This window comes from Ursus americanus, chromosome 27 (assembly GCF_024610735.1).
Source record: "Ursus americanus isolate L20-20 chromosome 27, mUrsAme1.1.p, whole genome shotgun sequence".
Classification (NCBI taxonomy): domain Eukaryota; kingdom Metazoa; phylum Chordata; class Mammalia; order Carnivora; family Ursidae; genus Ursus; species Ursus americanus.
The window spans coordinates 6,110,878-6,132,533 of record NC_142153.1 but is presented as its reverse complement, the minus strand read 5'-3'; the positions used below and the strand labels follow the sequence as shown (position 1 = coordinate 6,132,533).

Sequence of the window (21,656 nt, the reverse complement as noted above, 5' to 3'; positions counted from 1 at the left end):
ACTTTATTTCAATATAATAGGTTTCCTTTGTAATACTATTTATTTTATGATTTTAGGGGCACCTGGCTGGCTCAGTCAGTCAGGTGTCTGACTGTTGATATCAGGTCAGGTTTAGATCTCAGGGTCATGAGCTCAGGCCCTGTGTTGGGCTCCACACCTACTTTAAAAACTTAAAACAAAACATTGTTCCAAGGAGCCATTAGCTCCATCAAATTGTCAAAAGATGAAAAAGGTTATGCACCTCTTACCTAGTGGAACCAGTGGCACAAAAGTTAGAGTTCAGTGCCTGCGAAGGCTGAGAGTTCTGGTAAATCACCCTTCTGTGGGATTAGGACTCAGGGAGTAAAAGAGAATTAGGAATAAACCAAGCCCTCGCACACAAGATTTTAGGTCCACTTTGAATCATGTGAATGGTCCTGAAAATTTTAAACTTGTAAATTGGACTAAAGCAATCCAGGCTGCTGGTGAACAGAACTAAAATCATCTCTGAGGAAAGAGAACATCCTAGGCCTCAAATGATTTCTATAAATAATTTTTCAAATGCAATGTCTAGCATAAGTTAACTAGGCATATAAAGAGAAAAGATAATATGTGTGAGAACCAATAGAAGGAAAAGATAACAGAAAGTCAGGTATTCCAAATGCGGAATTACTAGACACAGGCTATAAAACAACCATATCCGTGGGGGTAAAAGATGAACTAAAAAATTTCAGTGAGGAACTAGAGCAATACAAAATAACATTGCAGATTTGGGAAAAAAAAAAAAGGTTAGCAATGCGCAAGTCTAAAGAAGGAGATGACCATTTAGATTAGAGGTGAGTGGAAATTACAACAGAAGAGAGAGAAGTCTAGAATGACATCCAATCTGGGTAACTGTGAAAACAAAAATTACACGAATTGGTATAGGAGAATATAGAAAAATTTTGTTAGCTGGAAGTAGAATGAAGGAAATGATGATGTCATGGACATATGGAGCTTAATGTATTCATGGAACAAGAAAGTGGAAATTCCTGCAGGAATCTGACTGGCTGGAGCTCAGAAAGGAGGTCTGACATGGAATATGACATGGAAGTCATCAGTACTCAGGTGAAGTTGAAGTCCTAGGAGCAGATGAGATAACCGAAGGACAAGTAGACTAGAGGGTGTGAAGAGAGTTCCATAGATCAGAGATTCTGGGTACAAGCGATGAAACTCAACCTGAGTTAACTGCAGGAAAAGGAATTTACTGCCTCCTATAACCCAAAATGGCAGCTGGCCTCTAATGACCAACAAGGTCCACAGATTCTAACACCACTTTGAGAGGGATATGCGTGTGTGTGTGTGTGTACAAGTCTCTATCTCTTCTCCTGCGTCTCCATGTCTTTTGACCTTATTCTCTCCTGCAGTTGGGGTTTCTCCTGAGCAGGAAATAGAACTGCAGGCAGCTTCATCGTTACTCCACTCCAGCTTAGCAAATTCACATGTTAAAGTCCCACCCCTCCAAGGTGATGCTATTTGGAGGTGGGGTCTTTGAGAGGTAATAAGGTGTAGATGAAGTCATGAGGGTGAGGCTTCAATTATGGGATCAGTGCCCTTATAAGAAGAGGAGGAGATCAGAGATACCTTCCTTTCCACCATGGGAGGACACAGCAAGGAGGTAACCAACTACAAGCCGGGAGGTGGACTCTCACTAGAATCCATCCATGCTGCACCTTGATCTCAGACTTCCAGCCTCCACACCTACGAGAAATAGTTGTCTGTTTTTGAAGCCTTCCAGATTACGGTATTTGTTTTGGCAGCCTGAACTAAAACAGGAGGCAAAAGTTCCATGGAATTTCCATCCTCGGAGTCTCTGAGAAAGATGTAGCTTTGTCCTCCATCAGTGGGAAATTGGGATTTCCTTGCTGTTTGTGATTCACAGCCAACCAAGTTGTTTTAGACTCCGGAGACCTCCAAAATGAAACTGCTTAATAATAAACTCTTGGGACTACATCAAGATAAAAAATTTCTGCGCAGCAAAGGGAACAATCAAAACTAGAAGACAACCTACTGAATGAGAGAAGATATTTGCAAATGATATCTCCAACAAAGGGTTAGTATCCAAAATGTATAAAGAACATGTACAACTCAACACCAAAACAAACAAACAAACAAACCAAACCCAAATAATCCAATTTAAAAACGGTCAGAAGACATGAACAGATATTTTTCCAACAAAGACATAAAGATGGGCCACGGATACATGAACAGATGCTCCACATCTTCAGGGAAATGCAAATCAAAAACACAACGAGCTATGACCTCACACCTGTTACAGCAGCTAAAATCAAAACCACAAGAAACAAGTGTCGGCAAGGATGCACTGCTGGTGGGAATGCAAACTGCTGCAGCCACTGTGGAAAACAGTGTGGAGTGGAGGGTCCTCAAAAAATTAAAAATGGAACTACCATACAATCCAATAATTCCATTACTGGGTATTTTCCCAAAGAATATGAAAATGCTAATTTGAAAAGATACATGCACCTTTATGTTTATTGCAGTGTTATTTACAGTAGCCAAATTATGGAAGCAACCTAAGTGTCCATCGAAGATGAATGGATAAAGAAGATGTGGTGTATATACACACAATGGAATATTACTCAGCCATAAAAAAGAATGAAGTCTTGCCATTTGCTACAAAATGTATAGATTTACAGGGTATAATGCTGAGGGAAATGAGTGAGTCAGAGAAAGACAAATACAGTATGCATTCACTCATATGTGGAATCTAGGAAACAAAACAAACAATGGAAAAAAAGAGACAAAGTCTCTTTATAGAGAACAAACTGATTGTTACTTGAGGGGTAGTGGATGGGGGATGGGTGAAAGAGGTGAAGGGAATTAAGAGCACACTTATCATGATGAGCACTGAGCAACGTATAGAATCGTTGAATCCCTATATTGTACACCTGAAACTAATATACTACCACATGCTAATTACACTGGAATTAAAATTTTTAAAAAATGAAACTGCTTAATTTTAGTGAATTAAACAGAACAGACGGGAGTCTGGACATGATGACCAATGATGAGGCCATCAATTTGTATGTGGTAATTAGAGGCATAAACTGGATCTGATGACCAATTTGATCTTGGTTTTTAAGGGATAAATTAGTTTTATGGGATAAAAAATGCAGGAAGAAATGGTTGGAAAATTATTTAATTGAAAGGAAGAAGGAAGGAATTAAGCAGCTTTTAAAAAAATGAATGCTAAAAGACCAAAATTCTCTAACATTATGATTAGCAGGAGGAAAACGATGGAAAAGAAATGGAGACTCATGAAAATCAAGCCGCTTTTCTTTTTTTTTTTAAGATTTTATTTTATTTATTTGATAGAGAAAGCCAGCGAGAGAGGGAACACAAGCAGGGGGAGTGGGAGAGGAAGAAGCAGGCTCCTAGCAGAGGAGCCCGATGTGGGGCTCGATCCCAGAACGCTGAGATCACGCCCTGAGCCAAAGGCAGACGCTTAACGACTGAGCCACCCAGGCGCCCCTCAAGCTGCTTTTCTAAAGTATAAGTCGGCACAATCAGGAACATATATAAAGAACAAAAGAATCAGAAAAGTGACAAGTGACAAAGAAAGCTAAACCTAGAACTTTTTACAAAGAGGAAAGAGACCTATATGGTATCACAAAGAAAAGGTTTTTTATCATCTAGATAAAAAAAAAAAAAAACACACTGGATTTGTCTACCAAAGAAGGCTATAGAAGCTAAGATCTTGGAGATGCAAAAAAAAAAAAAAAAAGTCATAGATACTTTTCTGTTCCTGAAAGCTCTCAACACTTGCTTGCCTACTGCTTGCAAAGGATTGGACCAGAAAATCTACCAAGTTCCCTTCCGCTTTTCAATCTGCCTGCAGCCCAGCAGTCTTCTGCAGATCCACACCCGGAGCCACCCATGCCTCTTGCAGAAAATTAACACAAAATCCTTACATTTGCAAGGTGCTTTTTGTTTATCAAAATGTTTTCATAAGGACCAGGTTACCATGAGATGATGCTGGGATTTGGAGTCAAAACTAGGCTCAAGTCCTGAATCTGCCTTTTTACCAACTCAGGAACCTGGAGAAATCACTTCCTTACATGTAAAATAGGGAGATTAGTAACACCGACTTAGCAGGGTTGTCATAAGGAAAAAGTGAGATGAGGTGTGAAAAGGTTTTAGAAAATTCTAAAATAGTAATGCATATATAAATTGTTCATTTATTGCTGTCTTCTTCTACAATACATTGTCGTAGGCAGAGATCCCTATCCCATTCGTAGACTATCATGGCTGTTCCTAATTACCAGTAAGTGGTTTGGCCAACACCGGAACCCAGCACTTCTGACGCAGAAAACCAGTTATCTTTCCTTGACCCTACATCCCTTGTCCAACAGAAACATGTCCTAGCCTTGTGCTCTTCAGATGGCAGTCACACAGGCAGCGCCTACCCAACTCCCCAGTTTCCGTGTTCTGTGTTAATGAGTAAGGTTGCTTATCTTGTGGTAGATTTTTTCCACTTCTAGCTTTGGTTCACTATGTTATTCCAACCCAACATGTCTTTGTGGCTGAAAGATTTTTAAAATCTTGGAGAATTTCACATGCCTGCATGCACGTGTCTGTTTCTGTTTTTACCAGATTTGGGAAATTTAGGGGTACAGGATAGATATACAGAATCCTGATAGAAGGAGGTCTGAATAATAGCCAGAAACTCCCCATTCAGTTCGCATTAGCTCTGATAGCAGCGCTAGGAGCTCATTGAACTAGGTGCTTGGCATTAGACAATGAGGATGGAGAAAAACCCACTCTTATGCAATGCAGGTCAATTGAAAACTTAGAGCTTATTGAAAGGACCAAGAGCAAGAGGAAAAGAAGAGAAATCTAGAAAAACACAGTCCCGCTATTTCTGTTCCTCCCAAACAACCTCACACTTAAAATAACCAAAAAGTGGATTTAATAAGTACTAAATACAGCTATAACAGGCTGATATTAATGAAGCAAAATAGGGGTACTGATAGAATTATGAATGTAGACTGCAAGGCAAAAAGATTAAATAAGATAAAGAGGATTCGTTGATATAACATAGACTCGCTAAGAAGGTATAATAGCGCTGAGCTTTCACGCACCACCAAGGCGGTATTGCAATACTATAAAGCATAGTTACCAGAGTATATGAATTCGAGAAAAAACTATCATCATAGAAGATTTGAACACTCGTTTCTCAGAATTTGAATTCAAGCAAGGGAATTTTATTTTAACAAAAGAAGGAAACACTTCTTTTTTTTAAAAGAAAATTTGTTCACATTTTGGCCAACAAAGAAAATCTCAATAAATTCCCCAAAATAAAGGTAATAAAGACCACATTTTCTGAATGCTGGAAATTAAACCCCATGTGGTCAGCAACCTTGCCACTTCTGTTCACCTTTGTACCTCAGCACCTAACACATCCTTACCACGTTGTAGGGATCCAGAGCATTGGCACATAAGAAAGAAAGGAAAGGTGACCCACAATGTAACTCAAAATCAGCATGAAAAATATAGCCTCCCCCAGGATCATCCCTTAGAAATTTCAATAACATGCTTAAGAATAATTCTCACAGGGGTGCCTGAGTAGCTCAGTTAGTTAAGTGTCTGCCTTCAGCTCAGGTCATGATCCCGGGGTCCTGGGATCCAGCCCCACTTTGGTAAGCTCCCTGCTCAGCAGGGAGTCCGCTTCTCCCTCTCCTCTCCCCTGGTGCTCTCTCTCCCTGTGTCTGTCGCTCTCTCTGTACTATCACTGTCTCTCTCAAATAAATAAATAAAATCTAAAAAAAAAAAAAAGAGCCCACTGCGCCATCGTTATTTATTAACCCAAGAACTACTACTTGGTTTAAAAATATACAAATGGCTTACTATAAAACCTGGCAAAAGATTTGACTATGCATTTCACTGAGAAGAAAATGGAAATGGCAGAAAATATATGAAAACAATACTACATGCCATTTTCATTTAAAAATATAATCAGGGTGCCTGGGTGGCTCAGTCAGTTAAGTGTCTGACTCTTGATTACGGCTTAGGTCCTGATCTCAAGGTCATGAGATTGAGCCCCACGTGGGGTTCTGCTCTGGATAAGGAACCTGCTTAAGATTCTCTCTCTCCCTCTGCCCCGCCCCGCACCATTCTCGCTCTCTCTAAAATAAATAAATAAAGATTTAAAAAAAGAAGCAGAATCAAAACAATCATGAGATAGTTTTTCACCTATCATATTGGAAAATATTTTAAAGTGTGATCATTCTAGTGATGCTGAAGTTATGGAAATAGGGCATCTCTTGAAGGTTATCGGTGAAATTATAAACTTACGCAGCATTTCAGGAGGCAATCTGTGGGTACCCTTCGAACTAACAGTCCTCATTCTAAATATCTGTCATGGAGAAATTCTCACACGTGTGCACAAATGTATGTATGCAAGAGTTTTTTTCAGGGGGTGGTTTTTTAAAGATTTTATTCGTTTATTTGACAGAGAGAGCACAAGCAGGGGAAGCTGCAGAGGGAGAAGGAGAAGCAGGCTCTTCACTGAGCAGGGACCCGCCCCCAATGTGGGGCTCAATCCCAGACCCCAGCCAAAGGCAGATGCTTAACTGACTGAATTACTCAGGCACCCCAGTAGGCAACAGTTTTAGTTGCACTATTTTATTAGCAAAAATTTGAGAATCACCTATGGGGTGCCTTGGGTGGCTCAGTCGGTTAGGCATCCAACTCTTGGTTTCAGCACAAGTCAGGATCTCAGGGTGGTGAGATCGAGCCCCGTCTCAGGCTCTGCACTCAGTGGGGAGTCTGCTTCTCTCCCTCTCCCTCTGCCCCTTCCCCCGCTCGTGCTCATGCTCTCTCTCTCTAAATTAAATAAATTAATATTTTAAAAATATTCAAAATCACCTAAATGTGTGTAGTAGAGTATGGTGGACCCATACGGCAGACTACCATGCACCATGGGTGAAAAATGAGCCGCATTTGTAATATGAAATGAGGTTCACTGCTGCACAGATTAAGTGTAAAATACATATTGCCTTCATATATATTCATTCTGAGGCCATTCTTGTAAGAATAAAATCTTCAAACCACTATATAATTAACAGTTTTACCTCCTTGCTGGTTTTTTCTTTATTTTTTAGAAGATTTTCTTCATTTATTTGAGAGAGAGAGAGAGCGCAGAAGCAGGGGAGAAGGGCAGAGGGAGAGGGAGAAGCAGCCTCCCCACTAAGCAGGGAACTGGACTAGGGGTTCCATCCAGGACCCTAGGATCATGACCTGAGCAGAAGGCAGACACTTAACTGACTGAGCCACCCGGGCGCCCCTGTTTTTTTTCTTTAAATAAACCTTCGACTGATTGAAGTAAAACACACATAGAGAAAATTACACAGGGAACTACCTGTGGTACCACCCCCCAGATCAAGAAGTAGAACCATGATCTAGGAGTCTGGAGTGCGACAAGAGAAAGGTCTAAGCTAGTTCCAGATGTGCGAGTTAGCATATGAAAGTAATTGAATAATTGTCAAATTGGATCAGGATCTTGGAGGAAAAGGTCTAAAGCAAAAAATGCAGAGGGCTGAGGATGTGGGGAGCGTTAAGCTTGAAGGGACAGAGACAGTACAGTGGTTTACAGAGGAGACTTGAGGACACCAGAGGTGAGAACACAAGGGCAGCTGTCCAGCTCCTGGGGCAGTCTGATTCTACCAGGCACAGGAGTGCCATCCCCCCACCCCGTGGGATTCCTTATGGGGGCACTTTGTAGCCTGTGACCCTGTCACTCTGGCCACAACTGACTGAACCAGAGATCCAAGCCCCAGGACCCATAGGCACGATATTGGTCAATAAGTGCCTCACCCAGTGACCCTCCTCTCTCTTTGGAGGTCGAACACACACACACACACACACACACACACACACACACACACACACACGGGGTACAGAGTAATAAATCGACACAGAAACAGAAATTCAGAAAGAAGGCAGTGGTGAAATGTGATTGGGAAGAAACCGTGAGGGAGAGAGAAGCGAAGCCAAAAAGTGGGCAGCAGGTGACTGCACAGGGAAGAGCCGCAAAGCCAACTCTGTCAAGGGAGAGGCAGAGAAAAGTAATGAGCTGCAGAGCGTCGTCGGAAACCCTCTCCTCCCTGGAAGCCTGGATCTGTGTCCTTGCCCTGCCTCTCCTCGTCCTCGACCACAACCACAGATAACCGCAGCGTGACCCCCGGGGCCGTCTGCTCAGGGGTGGAGTGCTGGTGGCCCAGGGCAAAGTGTCTGAGTCACACTTCTTGTCATCTCCACACTTCTTGTCATCTCCTTCCACTTCCCCAAGCGGTCCCGACGCGAAAGGCCTTTCTGATTGGCTGCCTCCAGGGGCCAGTGCCCCGCTGCGGCGGGCGGCCCGGGGTCAGCAGCACATAAATACCTCCCGCTGGGGAGCGTGGCTCAGACTCCGGGAGCTGCCGCGCGCTGCTGCCTGGAGCCGCGTGCGGTAAGTGTTCCCACCTTCAGGAATCGCCTGGCTCCCCCTTGGCGACCAGCCCGCGGCCACTGCTTGCCTGAGCTTACTTTTACCCAGTTTCACCAGACTTTTGCGGGCAGGGGACCGCAGGGAGGGAGAAGCTCAGCGATGGGGCAGGAAGGAGGGGCAGGCTGGGCTGCAGGTCCCTGTTCCCTGTCATCAGGACGTCCTTGCCCTCTCGTCGAAGGTCCCAGTGCTGCCAGCCCGTCTCCAGTGCACCGCTCCATGCACCTCTGCCTCAACCACAGCGCGGCCCCGCAGCCGCTCCTGCGGTCTGGCCGAGCCCAGCCGGGGCCCCTGCGGTCCTTACGCTCCTGCCTGGCACGACCTCCTAAACCCCAGGGCCCCAGGAAGCAGGTGGTGTTTGCAGACACGAAGGGGCTCTCGTTGACGTCTGTGCACATGTTTGAGGACGCTGTGGGCGGAGACTCTGAGAGCTGCTGGTGCCCCCTGTCCGGCTTCCCGCGCCCCGCGCCACCCCCAGCCCCCTGCGCCCCGGGCCCCCGGGCACTCGGGGCGGACTCGGGGTTTCCAGAGGCGCCTGCAGATCCGGAGCGTGTGCCCAGAGCAGAGGGCGGGTCAAGGGGGCTGCCTGCGATGCACCGTGCGGGGGCGCACTCTGGCTTTCCAGAAGGCAGTGTAGATGGCACGACCTTTGATGCCGGAGACTCGTTGGAGAAGCGCCCTGTGTTTGCAGAGGAGAGACTGACAGCTTCGGCTTCCAGGCGGCAAGGCCACGAGGGTCGCCGGGTCCTGAGGACACCATCCCGTTCTGCTTCTCTTTAGGGTGTGTTCAGCAGCTTTTGGGGGACAACAGTCAAGGACAAAACTGTTGCGCGGTGTTCAGTTCACAGTTCTGCTCAACAGACTGAAATTGAACTCCTTTGAGGGCTCACAGGCTGAGCCCTCTGCGATTACTTTTTCTGCACGGGCAGAGCTTGGTTTTCTTGCCCAGGCGGTGCGTGTTTCCTCTCTCTCCAGACTAATTTTGCTCGGGAATTCACAGTGGGAAAACGGGACTGAGGCCACTCCTGGCCACGCCCCGCTCCCCGGGCGCCGGGCCCTGAATGCCTTGCATTCTTCTCCCTGGAGGGCAGGCTCACTTCCTGACCGAAGGGATGAGATTTCCTTTAGGAAGATGCTGGGAATGGCACCCTTCACCCTTTGCAGGGAAGGAAACCTTTGGAATGTGTAACAGAAGAAACATAAATAAAGCTTTTACGTGTAATTTTAAAAAGCCTTGCAGAGCGTGTCTCTCAGGGCCGTGCGGGTGTGTGGGAGAGGTCAGGAGGAGTTCTTTACATTGAAGATAGAGATGCAGCCCAGAAATGTGCTCTTTTACTTTCCTCTCTATCCAGAAAGGGCTAGTCTTCTGGTAACTCAATATCATCTTGCGTCTTCAACTTTTGCCAAAAAAAAAAAAAAAAAAGTTTGTTAAAGCATCTGCAGGAGTTCATCTTGTATTGTCTACCAACACCTGACCTTTCCCCTCTTCCAGCAGAAAAAGTCTGAGAAAACTGTCTACCTCAAAATAAATGTACTTTAAAAACAAACATTTTTAACTGTTTAGCATGTTCTTTTAAGTGTAATTTCCCTAGACCCAGAAGCCAGATCTTTGTTCCTATCCGCCCCCCTCCCCGCAATTTCCTTGTTGCGCGTGTCCCCCTATATTGAAACTGCTTATTGAATTGTTTGCTCCCGTCAGGGCCTGGGAAGGCTCGGACAGGCCCAATCATGGCTGGCCCATAGGCTGGCCACCCTGAGACACTCAAGACAAATGGGTTGAAATAATGCATCAGTATCCGTGCCAAGTATGCCCCCAGCTTCCATTTATAATGTTCTGAGATCCTTAGTCTTTGGAAGATTTTAGCCTCTTTTCAGAGATTGTTCATTCTCTAAGATTATCATTCGTAGATGATAAATTTCTAACAAAAGCGTTGATTTGTTTTTTTTTTTTTTTAAATCTTTATCTCTTCTGATCCTTGACTTCTTGGGCTATATTTGTTTGTGCCAGTGGCAGGCTAATACATGCAATCATAATGGTTGAGCAAGCAACATTCGCCTTATTTATTTTTGTCCCTTAGTGGGCCTGCCCCCAGCAGACTCCCTCTGTGTGTAAAACAGCCAGGTGGTTAGCAGGGTAAAGATAGAAGGAGCCGAACATGAAAGCTTCCAGGGACAGGGAGAACACAGCTGCAACTTCCTTGTCTGATAAGGGGTGCCACTGTTTCCTCCAGCCCCCCACCCCAGGCTTCTAGTCTTGACTCATTAAGAGAAGATCTCAAGTAGGGTAGGCGGTCCCCACAAGCTAGGCTGTCAGGATTGGGAGTCAGTCTCTGAAATTAAAGCTGGTAAGAATCAACAGAAAAAATAAGCAGTCGGCTGTAAAGGTGGCTTACCCCTAGAATGTGTTGTGATATAGTTCTCATGAAACTAGGGTTTTCTGAAATCTCACTGAAACTTGTAAGAAAATACAGTTGAGGTTAAGGCCCACCACTGGAGAAGGGAAGTCTTGGAGGACCATGTAGGTCAGGTCTCACAGTTTAGGGGAGCTGAGGAATCTGTACTTAGGATATTATCTCCAATGACGTTACTCCTGCAACCACAGAGACAGCTAACAGGATTGAAAAGAGATGCTGCTCGTTGGTCATCTTTGAATTTCACGTGTTTCAATGCCAGATCACAAAGTATACTATTGAATTAATATTTGATATTTTTATAAAGCCTTATCTTATAAATAGCATAACAGTGTTTAATTGTGAATTTTGGAAATACACACATGTACTATATGCCACAGCTATAATCATGTAATTCTGTTTTTTCTTTTTTATAGTGATAATCTCAGAAAAACAAAAGTGGCCCAGGACTCTTGACCTCTCAAACGTCAGACTAAGATAAATTGGTTTAATTTATGACAACCTTTACTATGTAGGTAATTTTTCCATTGTGACCCCTTTTACTGTCTTTCCCCCACACACCCTGTATTATCTACCAAATTTCATGCATTAAGTACTAGTTCATTCACGATTTTATGAAACACATGCATACTTTTTCAAGTTTCTGGTAGTCATGGTTTAGTTTTGAGTCATTCAACAAACATTTACTGAGCAACTACGATGTGCCAGACATCATGTTAACTATTGGGGCTAGAAAGATGAATAAAACAAAATTCACAGTCCAGTGAAGGGAGCCAGACATATAGATGGTCAATAAGAATAATGTTAGAGACACCAGGCAGTGTTAGAAACACCTGGAGGACAAAAAAAAAAAGGGAGGGGGGAACACACAGAGAGAATGAGCACCTAGGAAGAAATCAGAGAAAATGTCTTGTTGGAGTTGACCCCCAAAGTGAGTGCCCAAAAGATGAGTGGATGTTTGCCAAAATTACATTTCAGTTAGCCTAAGTGGCCTTATTCATATATGGGATTTCCACAAGACTTTTGAATTACCGTTACACTAATTGGAAATTTCCCTCTTCTTCCCCTGAGGATCCCAGGAAGGCAGCCATTGTTTTAATGGAGGTGATATTGGCAGGCAGGAGTGAATTTTGGAAAATGGAGAGCTGGGCAAAGAGGAGGGGATGGCTGTATTCATCCAAGAGGACGTACTGCTCAGGAAAGTGTTTTTGGCTGTTTGGCAGGTAGAACCCCATACAAGCACAACTTCAGGGGTATATCAAGTTTTTAGAGTCATACATTTGCCTTTCTCTTTTTTAAAAAACTTTATCATCAACCTAGTGATGCTGATTTGGTTTCCCAAGTAGATGTTGCTATAAGGGTATGAAATGACCTATGGATTCTATTATTCCCATTAATTTTGCATTTTCAATTATCCACCTACTTCAGTAAATAAGGCCCCCAGAACCCGATCATCTTACTGTGAATTGACAAAGTTGTGCCTGTGAATTTTCCAGGTGAAGACCACAGCGTGGATGCAGACTGAAAACCTGTCTTCATTTTGCTCTTAACCGCAAAGTCTCTACTTCTTAAGTCAGAGTGTTCTTGTATTGATCTGATCCAACAGGTGCACCAGCCGTATTCTGATGACTCTCTGATTTAAATCACTGGATCTCTCCTCCCAACTTCAGATTCCCATATCAAAGAAGAGTATCACAAATGGTGGTTCCCCCCAAAATTAAAAACAGAATTACAACCCGATCCAGCAATCCCACTTTGGGGAATAGATCCCAAAGAATGCAAGGCAGCGTCTCAAATACTTGTGTATCCACGATCGGATCGCAGCAGCCTTGTTCGTAACAGCCAAAAGGTGGAAGTAACGCAAATGCCCATCAGTGGATGAGTGGATAAAGTTAATGTGGCACATACCTACAACACAACATTATTCAGCCTTCCAAAAGAAAGAAATTGTGACACCTTACAACATGGATGAACCTGGAAGGCATTAGGCTAAGTGAAATATGCCAGTCACAAAAAGACCAATATTATATGATTTCACTTAGATATGAGTATGAGGTATGAGTAATGAAATTCAGAAACAGAAGTAGAGTGGTGGTTGCCTAGGGCTGCGGGGAGAGGGAATGGGGAGTTTGTGTTTCATGGGTATAAGTTTTCATTTTTCAAGATGAAAAATGTGTAAAACTGATCTCATAATAATGAGAATATACTTAACACTGCAGAACTGTATACTTAGAAATGGTTAAGATGGTAAATTTTATGTGTATTTTACCACAATGAAAAATTTTTAAATAAAGAACACCTCTTGGGGCACTGGGTGGCTGTCAGTTAACATCTACCTTCAGCTTGGGTCATGATCCCAGGGTCCTGGGATGGAGCCTGGTCTGGGGCTCCCTGCTCAGTGGGGAGCCTGCTTCTCCCTCGCCCTCTGCCCCTACCCCTGCTTGTGCTTTCTCTCTATCAAATAAGTAAAATCTTTTAAAAATAAAAATAAAATAAAAAGAATACACCTTTTGCTTAATTCGTCTTTTTCTCTTGGCGCTTAGAAATGAACATTGGTAGTGCTGGTTGTTTAGTAAATAGTTGTGGTTCACCTGTTAATGTCAAAGGTATCCGTGGAAGAGAGAGAAGTTATGCAACACACACTTATGGGATTATTCTACTGGGAGAAGGAGTATCTTTTAAAAGGAGTACATTCCCAGGTTCATAGCACCATTTGCCATGCACACAGCAAACACAATGATTATAGAGGCACATTTTGGGAAATTAGCTCAAAGTCAGAATGACATAGGGGTTGTTAACACTGTGATCCCCTTTTTAAATTTTTTTATTTATATATTTTTAAAGATTTATTTATTTATTTATTTGAGAGAGAGAGAGGGAGTGTGTTAGCCAGGTTTGGTGGGGAGATGCAGAGGGAGAGAGAGAATCTCAAGCAGACTCTTCTTGAGTGCAGAGCCCAGGCGGGGCTCCATCTCATGACCCCGAGATCATGACCTGAGTCCAAATCAAGAGCCGGACACTTAACCGACTAAACCACCCAGGTGCCCCAAGATCCTCCTTTCTTAATAGACTATCCTTCATCAGGTTTTTAAAGATTACTCACATAGTTTTTGTATTAAAGGAGTATTTTCATTCTAAAATGTGGAAATACCTCAACCATAATCTAAAGACAGTCCAAATTCAGAGTGACAAGGAATTTAGTACTGGATGTAAGCCTAGTCATGCTATAGGCCGCAGGCCTTCTCTATAGATAAACCCACTTTGTGTCTAACTTTTCAAGCATTGCTTGCTAATCTTCTCTCTCTCATTTGTATTCCTCTGCCTAGAAATGGGTATGACAGAGATGGGCCCAGCTCATTGACATTTGCGAACAAAATTCTGGAGCCTGAGGGAAACCTATTAACCCAGTTCCTATTGGCTCCCTCTTCAAAAGGAAGTTTGATTGCCTTCCTGCACTAAAGAAGTTTAGAGAATGTGCCAGGGACTATGTACATGCCGTGTGTGTGTGTGTGTGTGTGTGTGTGTGTGTGTGTGTGTGTGTATGTGTGTGTGCGCTTTGATACCCAACAACTGAGTCTACTATTTGGGCAAAGAATCAATCAATGTCATTTGTGTTGAGTCTCTAAAATGTGTTAAACATCTTTTAATTTCAACATTATCATAGAGAAATAACGGTAATACATGGTGAGAATTGTAAGAAAATGTAAACACAAACACACAAAAGCAGAGCACAGACTACCTCCGAGTTTTGACTGGGTCCGGGGGCAGGAAAGGAGACCAGATATCAGAATCCAAAAACCATTTAATATGGGGGTGACCACTTTAAAACTCTAGCCTTAGCACTGAGGAGAACACAAAAATGTACGATGTCCAGGTTCTTTTATGGAATTTAATAGAGTTGAAGATTGCCATGGCCATGCATTATTCAACTTTGTATTACCGTTTGGACAATGGCAAAAACTGGCCACATGGGAAGGACTTGGTGAAGATTTGTTAAATGAACAGACAAATGATTGAGTTTAAAATATGTGTTAAGTCCCAAACAGGTCCGTGGTGATGAGTGGGGACGAGTGGTCCAGTGTTTTGGAGAAGAACCGTCATTCTTTTTTTTTTTTTTTTTTTTTAGAGTTTATTTATTTATTTGACAGAGAGACAGCCAGCGAGAGAGGGAACACAAGCAGGGGGAGTGGGAGAGGAAGAAGCAGGCTCCCAGCGGAGAAGCCTGACGTGGGGCTCAATCCCAGATCGCTGGTATCACACCCTGAGCGGAAGGCAGACGCTAAACGACTGCGCCACCCAGGTGCCTCAAGAACCATCATTCTTATAGTCAGACTTTGAGGCCTAAAAACGTGGACTTTACCCTGAAGATTTATTATCAAGTTATTTGGCATGGAATGGCAATCTGACACTAGTACGCAGAATAAACTTGGAGGGGAGGCTTGGTATTGGAGGTAAAAATGTCTTTTAAGAACAAGAAGGACTAACTTTTTTCCTAAGCAGAATCCATTTGAGGGAAGATGATATACTTGAGTTCTTGGGTTAGGCATTTGAAGTCTGAAGTGCTGGTGAGAAACATACAGGCAAACTCCAGCAGGCACCAGCTAGACTTTAGCAGAGAGATCCCTTTCGAGTCGAGGTGGACGTTGGAAAGTACCAGCTGCGAGGGAACACGGAGATCTGTCCACACAAACCCCTTGTACTCCCTGGCTTCATTAGTAAGACAAACGAGATTCAGGGATGATGACGATGGTTTCGATGATGATGATGATGATGATGATGATGATGATGATGATGATGATGATGATGTTGGTGGTGGTGGCAGTGATGGTGATGTGATAGCAGCTAATGTTTCTTGAGCGTGCCAGTCCTTGAGCTAGGTTCTTTATATACAGAACTGTATCTCACCGCATACTCACAACAACCCCAAGACCACGAGATAATTCAGTGACTCAAGCCTTTCTTGCTGATCAGGACTGATTTCACCCTCTCTAGAACCTACGCGAGCGCATCTTGGGGGAAGTAGCCAGTATTCGGGCCCGGGCACAGCTCAGAAACGTGGAGACCCCCTCTTTGGGAAGCGCTCCCCTTATCTGAGCAGGAATCCCGGGGTACGCGCGCCAAGTTGAGGGGCAGGCGACCAGGGCCCTGTAAGCACAGTAGCAGCTTTCGCGGCGCTCGGCCAGCCCGAGGTAACGGCTCCTCGCTCGCCAGGGGGCGCCTCGGTCCGTTCCCGGCGAGCCCGACCTCGGGCAGGTGACGCGGCGCCCCGCCCCTCGGGGTCCCCGCCCGGCGCGCGCCCGGCGCGCGGGTGCCTGGCGAGGGATTAAACGGCGGGAGGGGTGGGGATGGGACGCGAGGGGTCACGTCAAAGCGGCGTAGACAAAGGGCGGGCACGCGCACGTCTTTACGCACGCCTCGGCCGGCGGCGGCGGCGGCCAAGGGCGGGAGGTATCGGCCACGGAGGCATTGGGAGCCCCGGAGCCTCGCGGTCGGTGAGTATGACCGAGTTCCCGTCGGTCCTGAGGGTCACTGGCCCCAGGGGAGCCGACAGCGGGCCTGGGGGTTCGGGGCCCAGGCAGCCGACGAGCGGCCTGCGGTCCGGGGACCCCCCTCCCAACGCCGCTCCGGCGTCAGGAGACACCATTGCCTCTTCCTGGGGTTTCCCGGCCGGTCGGAACGTACCGCCCCCTCGGCCGCAGTGGAACAGTCCGCGCCCCTCCCCGGGCGAGCGCTTGCCGCGCCACCCTCCGGTCCCGCCGCAGCGCCCCGGAGCCCGCGCCCCGCATTCCCGGAGGCCGGTGCCGGGCGGCTGCCGCCACTCCCTGCTCCGTCCGGTCCCACTCCGGATGGGCTCTCCGGGCTTCTCCCGCATCCCAGGTGCTCCGCAGCCCGCCCTCCCCGAGCGTGGAGGATTGGAGCTTGGGAGGGCTGAGGGGTTATTAGAGATCACGGGGAGGCGCCTTCACCTGTAATTTCTTTTCTTATGTCCTTTGGCTTCACGGGGATGTAGATTTTCCTCGCTTGTTCTCCAGAGGAACCCATTTTTCTTTCTTTAGAATTTCTTAAACCCCGAAATCCCTTATCTGTCCGTTTTGATTTCACGCCCTGCAAGGCATCCTCCTGCCACAGGGTCTTGTTTATTTATTCACTTCCGTTTCACGTAGGGTTTTAACTTTTGCAGTTTCAAAGTTAGGGAAAATATAGCGTATGAAACATATGGAATAGCTCTATGGAAATAAGTTCTGTACTGTACTAGATATAAGTGCCTGTCACTGCTCATGCCCTCAGTGCCATGGATCTTCTCAGTGATAACCTTCTTGAGAGCAGTTCCTTTCTGGTTCATTTTCCATAATTTTGACTTAACTTTGAGTGCCTCTGCTTAGTTTCATCTCCTGTAGATTCTATCTCAACCCAAGGGAAATGGTGTGAAAGCAGTTATCCATGTGCCAGAGACTGGAGAAATGAGTCCTGTAATAATGCCAGTCTGGTATTCTCCTCTCAACTTTGGTAGTGTTTTTGTTTTGTTTTGCTTTTTTACCAACTTTGTATTATGGAGACTTTCAGACATAGCAAAATAGATAAAATAGTGAGCCAGCATGTGTCCATCATCCTGCCTCAACAACTGACCTTCAGGTTGAGCCTGTCCCATCCATTTCCGCCTCTCCGAAGCTCTGTGATAAGTACTTGCTGTCAAAAGTAGCATGAGATTCAAAATAAAAAACGTACCGGTGTGTAAAGTCATAATGTACTTTTTTGGGACATAGTCTACTATTGGAAGTTCTTCAACTAAGAAATACGTAATAGCATTGGAGAAGGGCCAGAAGAGGGCACCTAAAATGATCAAGGGTTGAAACGAAAAGTCTTTCGGATGTGGATGAGAACTTCCAGATCATCTTTCTAACTTTTTCATTTTTGATGCACCCTCAGGGTCCTTAGAGGTTCAGTGACTTGTCCAGATTAACCGGGAATAAGAGTCCAACTGAGGCTGGAAACCTCTCCCAACTCCACGTTCAGTCTTCTTTCTCCTGTACCATAGTACTGTCTTTAAGTTGTTTCTTTCAGGAAAGGGAAATGTCTTGAAGAGCTATAACTGAAGACTTTTACAATGAAAGGTTTGGATGGGTATTATTAATAGGAACTTTCCCATCAAATTCTGGAATAGTAAAACTAGGGGATATGTCTTAAAGTATTTCTTAAGCCAGATATGGGACAAATGAGAAATTCGAATCACAGCTTTTAGTAAACATGGGAAAATTGTGACCTTAGAAGGGGAATACCAGACTGAGAATAATTACTGACTTTAAAAGATGTAGATAACATTCACAGCTATTTAAGAAAGAGTAAGGGAAACTGGGATGATTTGGCACGCACTGCTGAAGTTTTGCTCTTGATAGCAGAGGGAACGATAGTACCGAAAGGAAAACATAGAACATCCTTTCTTACCATCAAGAGATAAAAATCCTAGACTGGATGTAACATGAATTAGGTGTTTGCTTTCTTTTCTTTTTTTGTTTTTTTCCAAAACCATAGTACGTATTTCTTAGCACACTTTGTGCTGTTAAGTTTCCTTATCTCAGGAAAGACAGGTAAATTCAGCCCTTGTACCTCAGTCTTTGCCCTTGAAATTGGAGGGGATATTGTACCTCCAGGGAATGCTGTGAGCCAAAGAATCTTTGTATATAGAGTTCATTGAGTTTGTTTTTAAGCTTGGTTTATATGATGTGACATAGTTGTTTATAAATTATTTTCAGGATGAACTTTGTTAGCTTGTGACTTAAATACAGTGGTCGTCACATGCATCCAGCTTATGGAAATAACTGCTGAGATAACAGCATCGGGGTGTCTTCGTAAATCATTACCCTAAAGACATGGGTGCAGGGAGAACTTTTATGTTTTGCGTGGGTTTTGTGGGTTTTTTGTTTTTGGGGTTTTTTTGGGGGGGGAAGGGAGAAGGAGGAAGAAAGGGGGGAGAGAGAATCTTAAGCAGGCTCCACACCAAATACAGAGCCTTACACTCAGGACCCTAAGATCATGACCTGAGCTGAAATCAAGAGTCAGCACTTAACCGACAGAGCCACCCAGGCACCCCTTGTGTGGGTTTTGTGTGTGTGTGTGTTTGTGGTATCAGAAAGAGTGCAGTGGTTAGCTAGGATTCTAGCGTGGTAACTGGTTTCTGCTGAAGAATAAACCACTTCTCTTATCTGTAGGCACATCACAAAATGTTACTTTTTATTAAAAATCTCTTGCTTTCTGGAGGTAGAAGCTAGAGATCGTGTGACCCTGGTCGAACTGTACTCCAAAATTGTTTCTTCAAGTAAAGTCGAACCTCATTACGGTGTGGCGTTTACTTCTTTCTGTATCATGATGCTCAAGGGAGGACTTGACCAAGTATCATCAAGTCCGTGTATCACTAAACTACAAAATACTTAGGATAGCATGATGAATGCTTCTTAAAAGCACTGAATTTTAGAATTAGTAGGAATATTATAAAGCTTGCAGTTTTTCCTAACTCCTTGAAAGGTACTGTCTCTCCTTTAAAACATGCATACCCATGCACCTGCCACCCAGTCACAGGACCTTCCCTCCTTTCTTTGGGCACTGTTTTAGTTTGCCTTGTGTTTGCATTGCACCTCCTATAAAATAAGCCCAAGATCTGCAATATTAGAATAATGCATTGTAAAAAGTAGAAGCATGATAAATTGTTGTTGACGTTTTGAATTAAAATACCAAAAAACTGGTGTGGAAATTGAAATCCAGGGAAGCTGAATGACTTGCGCAGACCAGATGGTAACAAAATTGTGCCTGAACTCTTAACTAAGGAGACGCCTGAGTTCCAACTCTAAGCTCCTCTCTGGTAACATTTTCTTCACACAGCAGAATGGAGAGGAAAAAAATATTTATGTATATTTTTTTTCTTTACCAGTTACACATATTTTATTTTCAGTGTCTGCTTTCAAAGTTTGTGATCAGGCGCACCTGGGTGGCTCAGTCAGTTAAACATCTGACTCTTGATCTCAGCTCAGGTCTTGATCTCGGATTCATGAGTTGGAGCCCATTGTTGAGCTCCATGCAGGGTGTGGAGCCTACTTAAAGAAAATGAATAAATAAAAAATAAACGTTTTTGATCAGTGCTACCCAATAGAAATACAATACACACCATATATATAACTTTACATTTCATAATAACCACTTTCTTTAAATTTTTTTTTCCCCTCAAAGATTTTATTTGTCAGAGAGAGAGAGAGAGAGAGCACAAGCGGGATGAGGGGGCGGGTAGTGGCAGGCAGAGAAAGAAGCAGGCTCCCCAGTGAGCAAGGAGCCTGATGTGGGACTTGATCCCAGGAGTCTGGGATCATGATCTGAGCCGAAGGCAGATGCTTAACCAGCTGAGCCACCCAGGCATCCCGTGTAAGAGCCACTTTTAAAAAAGTACAAAGAGACACATGAAAATAATTTTAATCATGTATTTTATTTAACCCAAATTATCCAGAATATCACTTCAACATGTAATCAATATACAGATTATTAATGAGGTCTTTTATATTCAGTTTTTCATAGAACATTTAAATCCAGTGTGTATCTTATTTACATTTACAGCATATTTCAGTTTGGACTACCCACATTTCAAGTGCTCAAGAGTTATATGTGGTTAATGGCTGCTGTGTTGGACAACATGGAATCTCTGTCAGCTGAGCATAAAGATAAAGGAGCATTTTAGGTTCTTAGTAATACTCAGTTCTGAGGTTAAAATAGAGTTTGTGGTTGTGATCATTGGTTTTTTTGTTTCATGTCTTGGTGATTTTTCTTTGCATAATTAGGATTGTTTCAAGTTTGTAGCAAGTTGAACAAAGAAGTCTGATGGTCTACAAATTTGTACCTTTGTGATGAAATGCTTTCTCTCTCTCTCTCTTTTTTAGCCATCTTGACCATTTTTAAGTGTGTAGTCCAGTAATAATGCTTTCTCATTTTAAATAACACTATTTAGTCGTTGGGGGGGAAAGGCTTGATTTTTAAAAAAACAGCAGTAGCAAAACTAAGTAATAAAATAACCTAATAAAAAATGGTAAAGATTTGAACACTTTACCAGAGAAGATAGATGGATGGCAAATAAGCATAAAGATATTCACTATCATTGGTCACTGGGGATATGCAAATTAAAACTATGAGATACAACTTCACATTGATTAGTGTGTCTAAAATTAGAAAGACTGATCCTATCAAGTGTTGGCAAGGTTGTAGAGCAAATGGAACTTTCATATACTGCTGGTGAGGATGCAAGATGATGGTACAACCAGTTTAGAAAGCAGTTTGGCGGGATGCCTGGGGGGCTCAGTTGATTAAGCGCATGCCTTTGGCTCAGGTCATGATCCTAAGGTCCTGGGATGGAGTCCCACATCAGCCTTCCTGCTCAGCGGGGAGCCTGCTTCTCACTCTGCCTGCTGCACCTCCTGTTTGTGCTCTTTCTGTCTCTGACAGATAAATAAAATCTTTAATTTTTTTTTCAAAGATTTTATTTATTTGAGAGAGAAGGAAAGAGAGAGTGAGAGAGCACTAGCAGGGCCAGGGGTAGAGGGAGAAGCAGACTCCCCACTGAGCGGGGAGCCAGACATGGGGCTCGATCCCAGGACACTGGGATCATGACCTGAGCTGAAGGCAGACCCTTAACCGCTGAGCCACCCAGGTGCCCCTAAATAAAATCTTTAAAAAGAAAGAAAGAAAGA

The 21,656-nt window shown here is 43.9% G+C and overlaps 1 protein-coding gene across 2 annotated transcripts in view; it reads left to right on the top strand.

Annotated features, from left to right (window-relative positions):
- The first annotated feature begins 16,269 nt into the window (after positions 1–16,269).
- Positions 16,270–21,656, top strand: part of GPAT4 (glycerol-3-phosphate acyltransferase 4) — a 33,806-nt gene continuing 28,419 nt past the window's right edge. For both annotated transcript variants that reach the window (XM_045779109.2, XM_045779110.2), the window contains exon 1: positions 16,270–16,427. The gene's annotated coding sequence lies outside the window, so the exon portion shown is untranslated. The remainder of the gene's footprint in view (positions 16,428–21,656) is intronic.